Source organism: Leptodactylus fuscus, chromosome 7, assembly GCF_031893055.1.
Source record: "Leptodactylus fuscus isolate aLepFus1 chromosome 7, aLepFus1.hap2, whole genome shotgun sequence".
Classification (NCBI taxonomy): Eukaryota; Metazoa; Chordata; class Amphibia; order Anura; family Leptodactylidae; genus Leptodactylus; species Leptodactylus fuscus.
In genome coordinates this window covers 46,359,952-46,366,941 of record NC_134271.1, presented here as the reverse complement: position 1 = coordinate 46,366,941, position 6,990 = coordinate 46,359,952, and positions in this window count along the sequence as shown.

The following is a 6,990-nucleotide window of genomic DNA, read 5'->3' as shown; positions in this document are numbered from 1 at the left end:
GTGTTATCAATTTCACAATCCAAATCAAGGTCAATGTCTGGGTCCTCAGTCCAATCCACTGCATCAATCCAACACAATGAGAGTGATGGTTCTGGAAACACCGTTTTAGGGACTAAGAATTTTAAAGGGGCTAACACTCTGCTGGTGCAAGACTCAACTCACCCAAAGGGCAAAAAACTCTGCTGGTGCAAGGCTGAACTAAGTTAAAGGGCCTCAATCTCTGCTGGTAGCTCAGTTTAAGGGCATGTAACTTAATTTGGAAGGGCTCACGTTAAGGGCCAGTAAAGTGAATTTTTGAAGCTCTTACTACATCACACACACACACACACACACACACACAATTTCAGTTCAGGGTGGGTACTGATGGATTTCTCATTGCCTATTCCATCTGTGGTTGTCACGGGCAACATGATTTAAAGGGGTGCTTGTTAATGTTTTTTAGTGTCAAATTTGGGTTTCTGTCCATCCAATTGGGGAGGAAAGAAGGTTTCCAGGTATTTTTCTAATTTGATAGAGTTTTTTTGGAGTGTGGAAAGTCTGTAGTTGATAGGCTGTGATGTTGGGGTAAAACAGTGACTTGGGCTTGTTAGATGCCCCCAGACATACTTCCCCTGCTGTCCCAGTTGCATTCCAGAGGTGTTGTCATCATTTGCTGAGGTGTCATAGTAGACTTGGTGACTCTCCTGAGTAGAATGGTGGGTTCCCCTGAAATGAAGAATTTTTCCCCATAGACTATAATAGGGTTCGATATTTGATCAAACAGTCGAATATTGAGCGGCTATTCGAAACAAATATCGAATATTTTACTGTTCGCTCATCTCTATTGGATAACAATAAAAAATCCCCAAATCTTCGCCACAATTTCATGCAAACAATTAAGAAACAAAAAAAAGAGGAAATTATACCCTCATAAAGAAAGAGAGAAAAACCACAAAGAACCAGTATAACAAACAATGCATCAGGTTAACTTGAATAACTCTATTTTCCTATGTATATTTTTCATAGCTATAGTACTGAAAAAAGTGGAATTAAACTTTTTACATAAATCCACAGAATAAGTGAAGATGAACAAATTTTGTATCATAGCTTATTAAAGAAATTGCCAGTCTCTGATTTAGATCAATAAAAGCAGAACTGCGCTTGGGTTTCCATTCAGAAACAGAAACGCAATCTGCATTAAAAGCAGGTTATACACTATAATGTGGTCCATTGGGTTTCCGCCTGAAAAACACAGAGAGAAAAATTCTGCTTGAAGGACTTTTCACTCTGTATTTTCAAGCAGAATGGGGGACACAATCACCGAATGGAGAACAAACACAGGTGTGAATCCAGCCTTAGAAAGTGGTGAAGGGGAAACAAGGTTATGGTTTATACATGATATAAGACCTCTAACCACAAGTTTTCAATCAGTGGACGTTCTCACCAAATGTGCATATGGTCAGCCACAATATTGTTCTTTCGACAACATTGTTAGAGTAGTATTAATAATTTCATCTAATCTCATCTGAGTCAGATACCAATGTATTTGGAATTTGGTTATATATTCGTATAATGTTAATACTGTTAATGGACCAACAAAAACTTTATGTCAGGTTTCAATTGCAAAGGGATTTTTTAGGTCTGATCATAAAATTCAGTTTAGAGGATCTGTTTGCCGACTTAATCACCATGCATAATCCACCCATAGACTTATCTTGCATTCTTCTATATTAGTTTCATTCTCAGGTAGTGTAATAAGTACATTATTATAGGCATAGGTATTTATGAATGGTACATATTTCCAGTAGTTATTTTGCTTACTAGTATCGCGCCATCATATTCTGCAGTGCTTTGCAGATATTGTCGATACTGCCCCCTGGCTGAATTCTAACCCAGAACTACGAAGTTTTTATGTTAAACATATTATAAATAATTTTGGTGAGCTTTTTCTTTAATTTGCCATGCTATTATCTATATGTAAAAAGAATCCTAAAATTCCTGCAATACTCTCATTGGTTACTAAGGCCTGGTTCACATCTGCGCTCGGTATTCCATTCGGGGAGTCCGCATGAGGACCCCCCCGAACAGCATACCAAACGCACTAACAAGCGGTGAGCTTATGAAAGCACTCGGACCCCATAGACTATAATGGGGTCCATGTGTTTTCCGCACAGTGTTCAGACGAGTCATGCGGACAGGAAAGTAGATCACAAAGTTCTTTTCTCTCCACATGTTCCATGCAGACACCGCACGGAAAACACACAGACCCCATTGTAGTCTATGGGGTCTGTGCGCTTTCATAAGCTTACCATTTGTCAATGCGTTCGGTATTCCGTTCAGGGGGTCCTCATGCAAACTCCCTGGAATACCGAACACAGATGTGAACCAGGCTTAAGCCAAATGATGTTCTTATACTTCCTGTTCTGTTGCTTTCTGCAGCAGCCATTCTTTAGCAAACTGATGATCTCACTCTGTATGTGTACAAAAGACACAAAATCCACAAGTTACAATTGGTGATTTGTGATTTCATAGTGTATCTACACCTTTCTCTATACAACAATCTCTACACAGGACAAATACTCTCTTATAGAACTCAATGTGATGTGCTCAGTGCTTTTTATAAAAAAAAAAAAAAATCAGTGGTTGTGAAGTACAACATACCAGTAGATCGATATTTTTTTTTTTTTTTTTTTTAACAAAGAACTAGGTTCTGACATTCAGGTAAGCAAACAATATACAATCAAAACAGGTTAGCAAATAACATGCTTTAGATCATTTATAAGTAGTGTGTGTCTTTTAATTTGCATATGATAAAATAATATCACAATTATTCTAGCCAAAATCGGAATCAGGGGAATGCACCAGAGATAGGAAGCCCATGTTTCCCATATTTTGCTTATTATCTGCTCAGACTTAGGGTGCATTGACATGGAATAACGTGCCATGTGACCTGGCACGTATACGCCGTGTGAGATTTTGAGCGCCGTATAACGCTCCCATTGATTTCAATGGGAGACTGTATCGTATACGCCGCGTTATTTTGCGGCCATGATTTTGCGGCATATACGTGCCAGATCATGCGGCACGTTACAGCATGTGAACTTACCCTTAGGTTGGTTTCCAGGAAACAGGTAGTGAGAGACTATTTTAGGCCAAGTAACTTATCTACCTTATGAGTAAAAATTATAGTTATATGATGTGGATTCTGGCTCAGCTTCTCATTGCTTACATAGGACACAGTGTAACAAACAGCCCCTCATTCTAGTGAATGGTGAGAGTCCACCAGGGTAAACGCTGAAGGTCTTTAGAGTTCACAGAGACTTACTGTATACTGTATATACTTCCTTGTATGATAAACACTTTTGTTTTGTTAAACATTTAGAGTCAGACTTTATTGGGGAAGCAACAAGAAAACGTTGTTTGCAAAAGCAGAAGTTTACCAATGTCACAAGATTTCCTTCTGTCTGGAATAGGTAATAAGCAACGTGTAAGCTACAAAAAGTAAAAACGAAAGAACTAACAAGTGGATAGAAGGGGTCTTTCAACTGTGCAGTCAGGCCCAGAAGTTTTGAGAATGATACAAATATTAATTTTTACAAAGTCTACTGCTTCAGTTGATCTAATGGCAATTTGCATATACTCCAGAATGTTATAAAGAGTGATCAGCTTAACAGCAATTACTTGCAAAGTCAATATTTGCCTAGAAAATGAACTTTATCCCCCAAAACACATTTCAACATAATTGCAGCCCTGCCTTAAAAGGACCAGCTAACATAGTTTCAGTGATTGCTCCATTAACACAGGTGTGGGTGTTGATGAGGACAGGACTGGAGATCAATCTGTCATGATTAAGTAAGAATGACACCACTGGGCACCTTAAGAGGAGGCTGGTGCTTGGCATCATTGTTTCTCTTCTGTTAACTGTGGTTATCTCTATAGAAAAATGTGCAGTCATCAAGAGTATCACAGCTAGAAAGATTGCACCTCAGTCAACAATCTATCGCATCATCAAGAACTTCAAGGAGAGAGGTTCCATTGTTGGAAAAAAGGCTCCAGGATGCCCAAGAAAGACCAGCAAGCAATAGGACTGTCTCTTAAAAGTGTTTCAGCTGCGGGATCAGGCTACCAGCAGTGCAGAGCTTGCTCAGGAATGGCAGCAGGCAGGTGTGAGTGCATCTGCACGCACTGAGGCGGAGACTCTTGGAGTAAGGCCTGGTCTCAAGAAGGGCAGCAAAGAAGCCACGTCTCTCCAGAAACAACATCAGGGACAGACTGATATTCTGCAAAAGGTACAGGGAGTGGACTGCTGAGGACTGGGGTAAAGTCATTTTCTCTGATGAATCCCCTTTTCGATTGTTTGGGACATCTGGAAAACAGCTTATTCGGAGAAGACGAGGTGAGCACTACCACCAGTCTTGTCTCATGCCAACAGTAAAGCATCCTGAAACCATTCATGTGTGGGGTTGCTTCTCAGCCAAGGGAATCGTTTCTCTCACAGTCTTGCCTAAAAACACAGCCATGAATAAAGAATGGTACCAGAATGTCCTCCAAGATCAACGTCTCCCAACCGTCCAAGAGCAGTTTGGCGATCAACAATGCCTTTTCCAGCATGATGGAGCACCTTGCCATAAAGCAAAGGTGATAACTAAATGGCTCAGGGAACAAAACATAGAGATTTTGGGTCCATGGCCTGGAAACTCCCCAGATCTTAATCCCATTGAGAACTTGTGGTCAATCATCAAGAGAAGGGTGGACAAACAAAAACCGACAAATTCTGACAAAATGCAAGCATTGATTGTGCAAGAATGGACTGCTATCAGTCAGGATTTGGTCCAGAAGTTGATTGAGAGCATGCCAGGGAGTATTGCAGAGGTCCTGAAGAAGAAGGGTCAACACTGCAAATATTGACTTGCTGCATTAACTCATTCTGACTGTCAATATAAGCTTTGTTACTCATAATATGATTGCAATTATATTTCTGTATGTGATAAAAACATCTGACAAACACACATAAAAACCAGAGGGCAGCAGATCATGTGAAAATAGAAGATTTGTGTCATTGTCAAAACGTTTGGCCATGACTGTATAATGAAATATTAGAGAATATTTTATTGTTCCATGTATTAATATCAGGAAACCGAGAACTACCATAGAATAGATCCCTCAAGTCTTCTTGTCAGGTACACTAACAGCTAGGAGTTTTCTCCAAAGCGCCACAAAAGCCCTTTATAAAAAGGACACCAGGCCACTTGTTGTTAATCCTACTGTGAGCAGCTTCTGTGGCCTAAATGTGCGATGATCAGAAACAAAGTCTCCAGACTCTGTCTACCATTAAGAACATCTGTGAGAGCTACAAGCCACCAATCTTGATGATTTGTGTGCTGAAGTGCATTCAGTGCGGCATACTATTCCTCAATGGACCAATAATAGCCTCAGCAATAGCATGCCAAATCGTGTAAGTGTGTGTATATATGTGTATGGCGCTCATACTGGATACTGAATGCATATTAACATAGTAGCCCCATGTCGAGGCAAAAAATTCCTTCCAAACTCCAAATGTGGCAATCAGTATAAAACCCTGGATCAATTTGTCTCTACCAAAATCCTAAAACCCATAACCTGCAAAATGTTTCCATTCAAAGAAATGCATCATTGCCTTTTTTGAATGTGAATCCACCATCCCCACATCTTGTGGCAGTGAGTTCCATAGTGTCACTGTTCTTACAGTAAACTATCCCCATATATGATGCTGTTGAACTGTTCTTTCTTGTAAGCATAGAGGATGTCCCCTTGTCACTGTTGCAGACCTAGGTTTAAAAAGATCCTTAGAAAGTTCTTTGTATTGTCCCTTCATGTATTTGTACATTGCTATTAGATCTCCCTTTAGTCGTCTTTTCCTAAACTGAATAACACAAAGTTTGTTAATCCTTCTCTGTACTCCAATCCACCCATTCCCCCAAAATTTCTTGGTCGCCCTTCTCTGCATTTTCTCTAGTTTAGTTATGTACTTCTTATACGCTGGGACCCAAAATTGCTCACAATAGTCTATATGCAGCCATACTAGGGATTTGTATATAGGCATAACTATGTTCCTGTCATGAGAATCTAGACCTATATTAATGCATAATCCCATAATTTTACTTGCCTTGACAGCAGCGGTCTGCCACTGGTTACTAAAGGTAAGCTTACTGCCCACCAAAATCCTCAATTTTTTTTCTTCCAGTAATTAAGATTAAGTACATAATTATACAATTTTAGTTCTTCCACCAAAGTGCATAACTTTACATTTGTCTACATTAAACTTCATTTGCCAAGTGTCCGTCTATGCTTTCTGCTTCCTTGCATCCCCCGGGAATATTCTACTATCCTCCTCAGTTTTGATTACTTCACAGAGTTTAGTTTAATCTGCAAATTTGCCCTGTAAACCTTCTACCAGGTCATTATAATTATAAAACATATAAAAAAGGAGAGGACCCAATAGTGACACCCTGTGGCACCCCACTGGTGACTGTGATCCTGTCTAACAAGTTTCCCATCACTGAGCCAGTTGTGTACAAAATGCATATGTTTTGTAAAGTCCCAATATTCTCATTTTGCATACCAACCTTTTATGTGGTACAGTATCAAAAGCTTTTGGAAAGTCCAGATACACAATGTCCACTGCATTACCCATGTGCAGATACACCACGTGCAATGCATTACCCATGTCCAGATACATCACGTCCCCTGCATTACCCATGTCCAGATACACCACGTGCACTGCATTACCCATGTCCAGATACACCACGTCCACTGCATTACCCATGTCCAGATACACCACGTGCACTGCATTACCCATGTCCAGATACACCACGTCCACTGCATTTCTAATGTCCAGATAGACCACGTCTACTGCATTACCCATGTCCAGTCTAGAACTGACCTCCTCATAGAAGCCAATCATTTTAGTCTGACAGGACGATTCCTCATAAACCAATGCTGACTTATAAGGTTATTTCCATAATAAGGGTA